Here is a 14,944-nt window from a genome sequence, read left to right as displayed (position 1 = left end):
AAAGAAAGCCATGAAATTTACACTTAGGCTTTTAGATATTTAAAAGTAAAACTGAAAGCTAAACCTACACATTCCATTAACTTATTTTATATCAACTGAAACAAATTTAATATTTTGCTGCAAATTTTCAATAATATCCTAAATATTTAATTTATTTTGGCTCTATTAAATTGTTGGGATACCCAAATTCCAATTCAAATGTTTAAATAAAGAAATATGTAGATTTTATACTGTTTATCTGCATATGTACTAATGACAACAATTAATGGACTACATGATGAAACATGCAAAAGAATTTTACAGAGTCCAGTGCTGTGGCAGTGGGCTAGGACTCTGCCTGCGGCACCAACATCCCACATGAACGCTGGTTCTAGTCCCAGCTGCCCCACTTCCGAAACAGCTCTGTTATGGCCAGGGAAAGCAGTAGTCAATGGTTCAAAGATCTTAGGCCCCTGTATCTGCATGGAAAACTTGGAAGAAGCTCCTGGCTCCTGGCTTCAAATTGGCTCAGTTTCAGCCATTGCAGCCATCTGGGGAATGAATAGGAGATGGAAGACCTTTCTCTCTATCTCTCCCTCTCTCTAACTCTGCCTATAAAATAAATAAATAAATAAATAAATACTAATTGTACAAAAGCATTATACTTCTCCCCCCAAAAAAGACTAAGCTGTGATTTAAATGTATAATATATCACACTGTTGGTCTTGGCATTGCATGCTAAATGTTACTGGAGTCCGTAGTTATTACAGTTCTTTCATCTGCCAGGTGTATGTGCTGTGTCCATAAACAGTTATGCACATTGAAAAGGAAGAGCACGCAAATCAAATGTGGTTTACTGAAAGAAAGCAAAGAAGTTAAAGCAAAAAAAAAAAAAACATAAATAAATAGCTTCCAATAATGCCAAGAGGGACCCCTGAATGAGAGCCCTAAGACCTGTTTTGAAGGCTGATCATCTAAGGTGTATATAGGCTGAAAAGGGGGAAGTTTTCATCATCAGTCCGGGAGAGAGAAGACTTTAGTTGGTTAATTAGATTGAAGTTCCAATTGGTAGCTAACAGAAAACCCATGAAAATTTCCCCCAAGATACACAGAATTCTTGTTACCACAAAGAAATATTAATTACAAGGGCGACTGCATAATACAAACATCCTTCAAGGAAGATAGCTGCTTGATTTTTCTCAGATCCTGTGAGACTCAATTCCAGAAAATGGGAAGGGGCCCCTGGTACCCTTATATCTATTCAGAGGTTCTTTCTATCGATCACCCGCTGAAGAAGTAATCCTAAATGCTATTACAGCGAAGGGGTGATGACACCTCTGGCTACTTGGAGCTCTAGACGGGTAATGTTGCAGAGAGAAGTCATCCTCCAGATGTTTGTCCATGTGTCCCCAGTAGAAGGTCTGCATTTATGGTTTAATATAAAGAACCATTTTGATTTTGATAGTCTCTAGATAAGAAGAAACAAACATACAAGGAGATAAAAAGGACATATCCCCTGAAATAAGGGAGGTGTTTGCAGCCCTCATTGTGTTGCAAGCAGTTAACAGGGCTAAAGCCAAGTCTAACCATAGCACCATGTCATTACTTGAGGTAGACAGGTGTACAATAGGATAAAAAGAACTACCTTGCCAAGTATCTAGTCTATTTACAAAATAACTGCAGCTTGATAAAGTGATTGAACAATGATGGGATTGAAGGCTGAAGGTTGGGGAGCAGAGCACATAACAGACATCTTTTTAAAAAAGGAGTTTGAGTCCTTCAGTGGCTTGACAGTATTCATCTTCCTTGAAGGTGTTAAAGTCCTCCAGTATCTGATCAGAAGTTGTTACCAGATCTACTACCTAAGCACGTATTACAGGAGGCAGATGAGAAACAGGGGCTTGGGAAGTTTAAGGGATTTGCAAGGAACAATGAAACTACTAAGTGAAAGAAACATCTGGGATTTAAAGATATGTTTGTCACAAATATCATATTGTTTGTGTTCTACAATACTACTTTCTTGGCTAATTATATCCATATAGAATATGTTCAAGGAATTCTAACATTCATTATTTTAGCTAAGTTTATGAACAGCTTTCAGCACAAATTGGCATGTACTTTATTTCTTCTTTGACTTCAACTGAACTACATTTCCTTGTTCCTATTTCTCTTTCTTTATCAAGGTTCTTCTTCTCTACTTGGTCCCAAATTTTGGAGAGTTATAGGGATTATTATATGGCTCTAAACATCTCTGTGATGTTAAATTCTCTGTTACAGCTTTTAACCTTTGTCAGGTCTCTGGTTTTAGGGGATTTTTTTTTTTTTGATGGGGAAAGAGGATAGATCCTTAAGATGAATTTGTACTTGTTCGGTAGAATGCTCAGCCAATCTTTTTCTGGTTTGCCAAAGCCTCTGGATTCTTATCTGTCTCAGTTAGAGGAAGACATAAAGATTGCCCTTGAGCCAGGAAGTTGGTGGTTGCCTCCTGGCTAAGTGTTCTCTCTCTGTAGAAGGTGTATTGGGCTCTTTGGTATGATAAGGAAGGCATGGTGAAAAAATAAAAGTATTCCAGTTACAGTTTAAGGGCTGGGTGAAATATCTAATTATCAGATTCCTGAGATGCAAATTTGAAAGAAGGACAGAAAAGATAACTCCAGTATATAGGAGAAAGTTAATTTCCTTCCCTTCCACCGTTAGAACAACCCATGGCTCACTAGTGCTGATGGTCTTGGTGATAGGATCTGTAGGAGAAGCCCCAGGCCCCTCTAGGCCTTTTGGGTTATCCAAGGAATGGGGCCTGACCCCAGAGGCCTTGGTCTTCTAGGGGAGTCACATTCCTCTGATACCCATTGCACGAAAGTCAAACTCTTGGGAGTTTTCTGATGACAAGAATGTGAACATTCTTTGTGCTAAGTATTTCATCAGACCACAGCCATAGCTATTTGGATACTCCTGGGGACCCTAATGTTGCTGTGACTATAAGTTCACTACTAGAGCTGTGATTTTTTTCTTATCCTTTCTCTCTTATTGTTGGGTCTCCTCCTGGTCTCTCTGAGAAGGCAAAGGAATTCTCAGGACATTGGTCCATCATACAAAGCTTGAGGCAATTTAATAGCTTGGTGTTTACCTTATCCATGCAAATAAGCTGTCTTTGGGATGGTTGTTTGTTAAAATGGCTTTTTACAGTGAGTAAAAGTGTTTTTCCTTTTTTCTTTAAAGTCTGAGGATCAAAATAATTCTAGTGCCTGACAGTACACTCCAAGGGGGTATGTGTAAAGATGGTTTGTTACCCATCTGAAATATGACGACACAAAACAAAAGTATTCCCAAGTCTCTGTCTCTACCCACTTGAGTCATCCCTTAAGTTCCTTAGTGTGGAGATCATAGAAGTGAATAGCTGCAGAACAGGAGTCAAGGCTCTGACCTGTGCCTCCACCTCTGTCCTTGATCCCCTGGGTCCCTGATCTGTAGGTAATGGGTTTGTGTGCATCCTGGCATTCACAGTCAAGAATGGCTGGGCCACTAGAAGTAGTCACCCTCTCCTGCACTCAACCTTGTCTCTCCCATCTACCTCTCTTTCATCAAGACCATGACATAATTGGCTGCTGATGACACTATGCCGTAGTCCAGAGAGCAGGTGTCCCTACCTGAAAATAGGCTTCCTGAAGGAGCTGGTTGATGGTACTTCACAGAGTAGTTTGTGGGCTAGGTTTAAATTGTACACCATGTTCCTTGGTCTAATTGCTCCATGACCCTCCTGGGCCCTAAATCTTTGCTCCTGATATTCTGAGCCTTCCTTTTTGATCCATATTTAACATGAATGTCTGTTTATTTAATGTTTAACTTACCTGTGCCTTTGCCAGCCCACCTTTAAAGAATCCAGCCTGTTCACTGATAGGCAATATCACGCAGGACAAAAGCTCTACTAACCATATTTTTCCTCTTTAGCCAACCATGGACACACAGTCATAACAATGTGTGCACATGTATGTCTCATGCCTGCCAGGCAGTCTTGTTTCCATGATGTATGTTCCCTTCCAGGGGATATAGAATCCTCATCCATGCATCTCTCTGACCCTTACACTGATGGTAACTTTATCCCAGAGAGTTTAACACTTAGCTGGCAAGCCATGCAAGGCACAGGAGGGTTATAAGCAAGGATGGGAATGTAGTGGGGGGAAGAAATCCAGCTCCCTTGTCCCAGCACCTACATGACTTTTGTCAAATAGAGGGCATGATGAGTCCCTGTAATATATTTTTATTGAAATATATTTTAAAATATTACCCACACAGCTTATCATTCTCTTTCAACATAATACAACCATCATTATGCAAGCAACCCACACTACATGATGGACATGTCATTTATACATAGCAATGCGGGATGGGTCTGCTCCAGAATTACATAATATTAACCCCAGAGCTCAAAACATCAGACATTTATGTAGGCTCCATTTTATAACCTGACAAGGCATTTTGCAGCATTTAAATAAACTCAAATAGTTATTATTGCTCCCAATTGTGATTCTTTTTTTTTTTTTTTTGAGAGTTACAGGATTCAACTGGAAGCTTCAAGGTCAAAAGACTCAGTTTAGAGTTTTAAATCTAAAGAACTGTCTTAGATTTAAGCCATTTGTTTGAAATAAAAATAGCCATATTCCATTTAACCTGAGTATTCTAACAACGTTGTTGGCCAGATCTAATCATATTTATGATAATCACCAAACAATTGAAAATAGGATTTAGGATTATTTAATCATAAATCCATTAAGACTCAGCTCTCATAAACTATAGACAATCATATAATCCCTTTGTCAAGAGCTAAAGGAAAAAGAAATCATCAACAAATATAAATTGCAGAGAATGTAGAAAAAAATTACCTGGTTGAAAAAGTTTCATAGATTAAAACCTCTCTCTTGCAAAATTTGGTGGGGAAACCTGTCCAGCTAGCTGTAGTCAGAGGCATTTCCCCTCTCCCAACCATTAGAGACTGAGTGGGGAGGATTTGCAAACAAGAAAAGAGAGAGAGAATGAAGAGTGCAGATTTAAGTCTAATACCCTGACAGGTAGTTGGAGTCTAGATATGATCAGGGAGTTTTCAGACAACAGAGGGGAGTCTGCAAGAAACCTTCAATTACTCTAAGACATTACCCCAGTCTTATGAACTGTTGCAAAAGGAAACAGAGGCAGAAAAAGACCAACATTCTTAATGTCAAAAGGCAAAGAGGGGATTCATCTGGTCTGCCCCAGAAAGCTTGCTCTATGTGTTTTAAAGACCCTAAGCTACACTAATTACTTCAAACTGGCTGACAGATTTGTTGTGTTTTTAATTGATTGTGGACTATGATGGAGAACAAGGATCTCCAAACAGAAGAAGCAGAGGCAGTCCATCTTTACTTCTCTGGGAAGCTGGGCTAGACTCCCAGAATGTTGCAGAAGTCTATGATTTTGACATTTTTTTTTCTCTGCCAGGTTCATGTATCATGTCCATGAAGAATGAGGATAAGGCAGACTATGTAATGCAGAAGTGATTTATTAAAATAAAGCTGATATATTAAAGCAAAAACAAAACAAAAAACTTTCTAGCAATGCCGAGAGGTTCTCTGGAGTGAACCATATCTAGGGTTTTCATGGGCTGAAAGAGAGAGCAGTTCTCATGATCGGTCTGGGAGAAGGACAGTCTTGAATTGTTAAGTAGATAATAGTTCCAACCAAGACTCAACAGGAAACACATGAAACGTTTCCCCAAGATGCATAGAATTCCTGTTACATAGATCAGTTACAAAAGCACAGAATAAACCTTGGCTACAAAGACTAGCACATGCATCAACACCATTCACAGAAGCTGCCTGCTTAACTTTTCCTAAGTCCTCCAAGACTCATTTCCCAATAGCGGGGAGGGACCCCCTGTCCCTGTCTATCTAGCTAGGCGTGTATCTCTCTATCAATTCCACCTACAAGCTCTCATCTGGCATTCTCTGTTGTTGCTAGTGTATTATCTGAGACTTTACATGGATATAGGAACAGAAGCCATACAGTTATGGAAGATGAAATATCAACATAACTTTATGAGCTACTTTTACAGGTCCCTGTGCTACCATTACCTATGTTGAAAGAGCATTTTTAGTTTAGATAAGCTGTGTGGGTGATATTTCAAAACATTTTTCAATAAAAATATTTTTCAAGGACTCAGGTTTATCTATTGACCATGAGAACATTCAATTGTGTCAGAGTGTAAGTCAAAATAATCAATTACATCCTTGATAGTAAACACATATTTTTAAAAATTGCATATATTTATTGAATGACTGTTTTAAATTTTAGAATATAGGTTTAGAAAATATTTTTAGGATTTATTTATTTATTTGAAAGGCAGAATGACAGAGAGAAAACTCTTCTATCTGCTGTTTCACTCCCCAAATGGCCACAACGGCTGTGGCTGGGCCATGAGCCAACAGCTTCTTCTGGGTCTCCCATGTGGGTACAGGGGTCTAACCACCAGGCCATCTTCTGCTGTTTTCCCTGGCCATTATCAGTGAGATGGATCAGAAACAGAGCACCCAGGGTTTGAACCACCAAGATCTCGAACTGTAGAAGTATTTGAGACATCAGCATCAGCATCGCAGATGGCAGCTTTATTCACTATGTCACAATGCCAGCCCTTAACAAATATTCTAAAAATTCATTTATTTTCATTTTATTTGAAAGAAAAGGAGACAGATTGAGAGAGATCTTTCATACAGTCATTCACCCCTCAAATGCTCACACAAAAGGCAGGAACAGGCCAGGCCTAAGCCAGTGGCCCAGAACTCAGTCTGCATCTGCAATGTATATGGCAAGGACCCAAGTATTTGAGCCATTCATTACTTGGTGCCTCCCAGGTTTCATATGAACAGCAGCTGGATCACTAGTAGATTAGCTGGGACTCCAACTCAAATACTGCAATACGGAATGCAGGCATCCCCACCTGCACCACTACCACTGGGCCACATACTTCCCATTAACAAACATTATAGAAGCATATGTATATTAACAAAAGAATAATTTAATATTTTCTATAGTATCCTTTTGTGTTAGGTTGTCACTCATCTGTCAGTACATGTGAGTATAATCCTTAAATTTCTATAAATAAAATTGTGATGTATAAATAGAAAATATAAAGTTAAATTATACTCTCTTTTAATGTAATATGTATAATGGTAGTCAGAAATCTTTCTACGTTTATACATTAATTGCAATCATTTTTAATTTGGTGTGTGGTGCTTAAATTGCTTTTTATAATTTAACACTTTTTTTTTTCCAAACTAAGACAGTAAAGCTTGCATTTCTTAGTAAATTACAAACAACAGACAGACTAATCCTGGCATTTTTTTAAAAATTGAAAGATAAATTCTAAAATATTTCTCTTCATTATCAAAAATATTTATTTGAGAGATTGTTCTCAGTTAATTTCATTTGAATTTATTTATTTTCATTTTATTTGAGAGAGAGAAGGACAGAGAGGAAGAAACAGAGACAGAGATACAGACATACAGATTTTCTCTCTGTTAATTCACTCTCCAAATACCTAAAACTGCCAGGGATAGGTCAGGACAATGTTAGGAGTCCAGTTCTCAACCCAGACATCCCATGTGGCTGACAGGGACCTAAATAACTGAACGGTGTCTGCTACCTTGCCAAGTTGTGCATTAGTAGGAAGCTACTAGTCAGACCTAGAGCCAGGATTTGAATCAGGCATTCTAATAATATTATGTGGACACCTCAAGTAGCATCTGAACTCTGTTCCTAATACCTACCTCTAAATAAGCCTCATAAAATCAATTTCATCATTAAACACTAGACTCTCCATGTCAACTTTATAAACAAATATACTGTAAGTGTGATCCATTTCTGAGAAGGACGTATTTTTAGAAATACTTTTTTTTGAAACAGTAATAGAATGTCTCCTTATGGGTCATGCATTTATTTAAATGTGTATTTTTTTGCTATGTTTTGTGTTTTGGGTTAGGACTTCTTTTTAAAACACTAATGTATGAATTCATAATGACAACTTTTAGCATTAAAGCCACATCTATTATTAAATCTTATAATGTTTTTATTAAGAGCATAGATTTCTGAAGTTCAAATTGTTATTTCAAATAGTGGCTTTAGTATTTTTTTTTTTTTTGACAGGCAGAGTGGACAGTGAGAGAGAGAGACACAGAGAGAAAGGTCTTCCTTTGCCGTTGGTTCACCCTCCAATGGCCGCCGCAGCTGGTGCGCTGTGGCCGGCGCACCGCGCTGATCCGATGGCAGGAACCAGGTACTTATCCTGGTCTCCCATGGGGTGCAGGGCCCAAGCACCTGGGCCATCCTCCACTGCACTCCCTGGCCACAGCAGAGGGCTGGCCTGGAAGAGGGGCAACCGGGACAGAATCCGGCACCCCGACCGGGACTAGAACCAGGTGTGCTGGCGCCGCAAGGCAGAGGATTAGCCTAGCGAGCCGCGGCGCCGGCTGGCATAGTGATTTAGTAAGTAAAGCTGCTGCCTGCATGGCCAGCATCCCATATGTGTGCTGGATCAAGTACCAGCTGCTTCAATTCTGATCCAGCTCCCTGCTAGTGAACCTGGGAAAACAGAGGAAGATGGACCAAGTACCTGTGCTCCTGACACCCATGTGGGAGATCCAGAATAAGCTCTTGGCTCTTGGCTCCTGGCTCCTGGCTTTGTTCTGGTTTCAGTCTGGCCATTGCAGCCATTTGAGGTGTGAAACAGTGCATGAAAGATCTCTCTCTCTCTCTCTCTCTTTCTCTTTCTCTCTCTATCTACCTGAAAGTTTGTTTTTCAAAAGAATAAAATAAATTTTAAATAAACCTAAATTTTTTCTCAATAATACATTTTAACAATCCACATAATGTAAGAAAATATATTTCCAGACTACTAGAATAAAACAAAAAATGTGTACTTTTACTCACTCATGAACTTATTAACACATATTTTAACCTTCATATTTGCTAGGTGGTATGTTAGTTGCTAGAAATCCCAACCTGATTATGACATTATTGTTTCTTGAAAAGCAGTTGCACTTAGTCTCACAGTGTAAAATGATTATCAAAATTTAATAAAGGAGAATGATAAAAGCGATAGTTCTTTTTTTAATTTTTATTTAGTAGATATAAATTTGCAAAGCACAGTTTATGGATTACAATGATTCCTCCCCCCATAACCTCCCTCCCACCCTCAATCCTCCCATCTCCCACTCTCTCTCCCATCCCATTCACATCAAGGTTCATTTTCAATTATCTTTATATACAGAAGATCAATTTAGTATATACTAAGTAACGATTTCATCAGTTGACAGTTCTACAAGTAACTAAAATTCTATTCATTTATGTTGCCAAAATTGTGGTGAATTACTTGGAAGCTTGGATAATAATTTATTAGGGCTGGAATAATGTTCCTAGTGATGTCCTCTTTTACAGGAAGCATCTGGTATCTTCTGCCGAACACTCTGGCAATGTCTTCTCATTCTCAGTAGAAAGCCAGTCTACTTCTGCACTATTCACTAATGTGTTCCTATGTCTTACTCTGAGCACTGCGGATCATATACTATCACTCATTCGTCTTCTTACCTAGCTTTCTTAATCTCTTTGGGCTGCTAAAACAAAATACAGGGAATTGGGTAGCTTACAGACATCACAAATGTAGTTTTAGAAGCTGGGGAGCACAAGAACAGGATGAATTTGGTGTCTGATGAGTTCTCAGCTTCTAGTTCATGTGTCCTCACATGATGGAAGGGACAGGGGACCTCTCTCAGACAGCTTGCAGTGACACTGATACCACTCATGAGGCTTCTGCTCCATAATCAAATCACCTCCCAAAGACTCCACCTTCAAACACTGTGTCCTGAAATGAAGTTACCAGCACATCAATTTGGGGGGTAATAAATAATCAGATCATAGCAATAGGTTATGAGCTTCTTGTCAGCAACTTTTTTTTTCTCTTTTATATACCAGTTCTACAATATATCTGGATAGTTGAGGGTTATTTGTTGTATTTTTTATTTTTATATACTCAATTTTTATATTATTGCGCAATCTAAAATGTATAGGAGGATATGTCAAAGGTGACCAGAGTAAACAGAAAGATTAGAGTGCTTGTATTTAGAAGAGTGAAATAACCCCATATCTGATCAAAGATACCAGTGGAATCAATCTTAGAAGGAAATTTAGGACATTTTCTAAAGACTTTAGCCTCCTAGTGTTTCAAAGCCAATTGATGGAGTCAGATGACAACACGAATCCAGACCTCTCATTGAACTCTCCTACATATAATTATAGAAAAGGACAAGAGGCCGGCGCCGCGGCTCACTAGGCTAATCCTCCGCCTAGCGGCGCCGGCACACCAGGTTCTTCTCCCGGTCAGGGCGCCGGATTCTGTCCTGGTTGCCCCTCTTCCAGGCCAGCTCTCTGCTGTGGCCAGGGAGTGCAGTGGAGGATGGCCCAGGTGCTTGGGCCCTGCACCCCATGGGAGACCAGGATAACTACCTGGCTCCTGCCATCGGATCAGCGCGGTGCACCGGCCGCAGCACGCCGGCCGCGGCGGCCATTGGAGGGTGAACCAACAGCAAAGGAAGACCTTTCTCTCTGTCTCTCTCTCTCACTGTCCACTCTGCCTGTCAAAAAAATAAAAAAACAAATAAAAAAAAAAAAAAGAAAAGGACAAGAGTGTATACATGCAGTGCAGATCTTCCAATTAAACTGACATCCAGGAAATGATGCTACTCATTTCAAGAAAATTCATATATGAGAATAATTTAAAGGAAATTTCAAGGATAACTTGTCATTTGCCATCATTACACAATTCCTTAAGTATTTATATTGAGATCGGAAGAGAAAGAAACCAAGGAATAGAATGAGCAATGATGGAAATAGCTAAGTGCCCATGGTGATAGTAGAAGTCAGAAGCACAAGGTACAGTTAAGGAAACAGAACGCATCAGGTGCGCGTGTGTAGGGGGTGTATACCTGTGTTGTGTGTGCATTTGTTTATGGGGAGATCAGGAGTGCAGGTGAGGAAATAGCTTGTTGTAACGTCACGCCTCTGGGAACATTCTCCCAATATAGGCAAAGGACAAACAAAAATAATAATTGGAAGGCAGGCTAAATGCAAAATCTAATGAGCCCTGACTCTTTGCTCAAACAAACAAACAAACAAACAGCGAATCAGTAGAGAGAATAAAATGCACCTCTGGGCTGGTCTTAGTCCTGGTCATCAGACTTTGAGTAATTAATATGTGACGCATCTGGTGTTCAGTTGCCCTCACAAGATAAGCATTATAAAAAGCTTAAACTAGGAGATAATGCTAGGATAGTAAATGAAACTTCATCACCTAACTGTTTTGTTCTTACAACTTGGAACCCCTTATTCTCATCCCCCAAAGGAATATAAATGGAGAAAACGTGTCAAAACATAATAATAAAAAAAAAGGCCTGAAAAGACAGCGCAGAGCCAGTTCATAGTTATGGATCTATTATCTCAAGTGCATAAATGACAGAAATCGAATTTTGAAAATTCTCACAAATACTTTACAATATGTAGAAAAAATGGCAGTTCAGGTTATTTTTCCACTCTGCATATTTAGGGAATTTGCAGGGAAGGCCTAAATAAAATGATTATTGAATTTGATTTTCTTTGGGATACAAATAAAGTACCATTGTTCTACATTAATTACAGGAAAATATGTAGATGACAGAGGTTGTTACTCATTGCAAATGGTATAATAGAGGACTCACCCCAGATCTCCCAATGGAATCATCACCTGGCCCCTCTGTGTGACTCCCTTGTGCATTAGTAGGAACATGGAGTCAGGAGTGAAGCCTGGAATCAAAACCAGCACTGTGGCATCTCAAGCAATGTCCTTGCTGCTATCTGCATAGACCCTCCAGGATTGCTAACAACTTTTTTGTCAAAATGTGTGCCATCACGATCAAACTGTGCCTCTTTCCCTATGCACACTCTTTCTTCAGTACAAGACAGTTAGACTTACTGAGCAACTCAGTGTTAAAAGCAAAGTTATTTTCCTTTATCAGAAGTCTTACTGATTTAGTGCACACTCAGATGATCTCAGTTTAAGCTGATCACCTATGAAAGTGCTGTTTTCAAAAGGCACCCGTCTGTGTGTTCTGAGGCTCTGAGTTGAGAGCTACAGCATACTAGATTTAAGGGATGCTAGGGATGCAGCTGAGCTCATACCACATTGCCCAATTCTGAGCAAAATGGAAGCAAATGACAGGGAAGTTTTATGAGTACACTATGATAAATGTAGGAAAATTTGGACTATATAAAGCAAGAGATAAAAAATGAAACATCACTCTTGTTTCAAGGGGAATTTCATTGCAGAAGAAGAGGGGAAAGTTATAATAAAGCAGATGAAATCAAGGTAAAATAAACTTGAGATTAAAACATCTTGGTAAGCAAAATAACTTCCTTATTGTATATGTCAGAAAGATGACCGTCCATAGACTCGAAATTACTGAAGAGAATTACAAGAAGAAGAAATTTATACATATGGAATTCAGACTTTGAAACACACATGATTTCCTGATCTTATCCAGCTGACTTTTCGGAAATAATCATAAGCTTAGGGTGGGCATATATCATTTACACTGAAATCAATGTGCTTTTACTACATGTTTTGTGCTAGTCAATAATATGTATTATTAGTCATGTTTTATATATTTATGTTGAATGATACAGGGCCCTCAATCTTTTCTATTCAAATGTTACACATCCATATTCCAAAATTTACCCCTTGAATTAGTTTATTTTTGTCCTCTTTACTGTTAGCCACCACTTCTCATAGATTCCACACTGATTAAAATAAATCCAGGATCCCACTGCACCTTTCCTTAAGCACCTGCTCCCTTCACATTTCCTTCCTCATTTTCGAGTGCACTAATATGGATAAGTAAAGGTATACTAAGTCAGGAAGGTAGATAAAACATTCAACATGTCAAATAACAAAGTCTCATGGGGAAAACATGGATCAAGCTCAAATATAACCTTGCAGTTATTTTTAAAGAATTGTTTATTTATTTAAAAGAGTTACAGAGAGAGAGAAGGAGAGAAAGAGAGAGAGAGAGAGGTCTTCGATCCACTGGTTAATTCACCAATTGGCCTCAATGGCCGGAGCTATGCCGATTTGAAGCCAGGAGCCAGGAGATTCTTCCAGGTCTTTCACTCGGGTGCAGGAGCCCAAGCACTTGGGCCATCTTTTACTGCTTTCCCAGGCCATAGCAGAGACCTGGATCAGAAGTGGAGCAGCTGGGACTCGAACTGGCACCCATATGGGATGCCGGCACTGCAGGTGGTGGCTTTACCCTCTGCAAGAGAGTAGCGGCCCCAGTTGTTGTTAAAGTCTAAAAAAGATACATTTATGCTTCAATGTGAAATCCTATCACATTACTCTTTTGCATTAAAATCCAAAACATGTTTTACTTTATTTTAGCCAGTGTTAGGAAGAAGGGATTGGGGAAGAACCTCCCTCCCATTCTTAGAAACACTACCTAGGGAAAGTACTTCCCTTCAGCATTCTATACAGGTCGCTGAAATTAGAAATAATCTCATTCCAGATCCCTAAAAATCACAACCTGGAGAATCAAAGTCAAATAGAAAGTTTACAAAATTCAGCCCCATATCAAAATGCATTTCAAAACCAGGAAATCTTAGTAAATAATTATGTGAAAGAAAATTTAGCTTTCAGTGTTTGCTATATGACACAATCTTGAGCTATACTCCTGAATAAACTTTGTGTTGTTTGTTAGAATTAGAATTGATATAAGGGAAGATATCATACACACACATACACACACACACACACACACACACACTGGGTCTGACATACAGTAGTTGCAAGACATGATATGTGAGACCGCCAGCCCTGTCTCCCTCTCTGTAACAATGACCTGTATTCCCTGAGTCTTTAAGGGCCCACCTTATAATAACTGACTTACTATTCATCTTTAGCCTCCTTCAAAGAAAGACATTTGAGAAATTCCATTAATCTGTTGAAATTAAGTGATTTTGAATTATGTGATATCTTAATATCAATATCTCACTGAGTGTCTTTTGTGACAGTTGCACATATTTCGAAGCACTTGTTTCTAATTTCTTTTATTTCCATCATCAAAGCCCTTCATTGAATATGGGCTCTCTTTCAAAATGTCTTCCACTCTGTTTAGTCCAGAGGCTACCTCATATTCATAATGAGAAAAGTATCTGAGCAAAATAAGATCCTAATATTCTCAAAAAATTTCTATGCCAGAAAGCATGTTTCCATCATTTACAGGTGTTATACTTGGTGGTTAGTTGTAATACTTCACGGAGGTGAATCACCCAGAGCTCTACATTGTATCTCAGAGAATCAACTGCTGGACACTCGCCTGTGAGAGTCCAGCGTAGTAAAGACACGATTGCTGCTTACTCGGTTCTCATGGAACTTTATTCATCCAGATGCAAGGCAAAAGAAAAGAAGCCAAGCCCCCGCACTCCACAATACTACCCCCATTATATACCCTAGGTTCCCCTAGCAGGATGCTCCCAGCCAATGGCAAGTCTGTTCACATGCAGTCATGCAGGCACAGTCCAATCAAGTCGAAGGGCACATAGTGCCTCAGGTCGAAAGTTCATCTTGCTCCGTCGGGGTTGTTTGTGTCTTCAGGACATCCTGTGGTTAGCACTTCCTTGACTTGTTTTGCTCAGCAGCCAGCACTTCCTTAACTTGTTTTGCACAAGTTGTTAAAACAGGCCATGCAAACAGCAAAGTGAGGAAGTTCCCACAGGTGGCCAGCCTGCGGTTCCCCACAGTCAACTTGAACTAAAATTGTTTGTGCTCCATGGGAGAAATTCCCTGCATTGTTTCCTTAGATGCTGACTCCATTGTCTAAGTGTCTTCCTGTATCTGTTATTCACAAGGAAAACAGGA

The sequence above is a fragment of the Oryctolagus cuniculus genome, chromosome 8 (assembly GCF_964237555.1).
Source record: "Oryctolagus cuniculus chromosome 8, mOryCun1.1, whole genome shotgun sequence".
NCBI classification, from domain to species: Eukaryota; Metazoa; Chordata; class Mammalia; order Lagomorpha; family Leporidae; genus Oryctolagus; species Oryctolagus cuniculus.
This window is presented reverse-complemented; position numbering follows the sequence as displayed.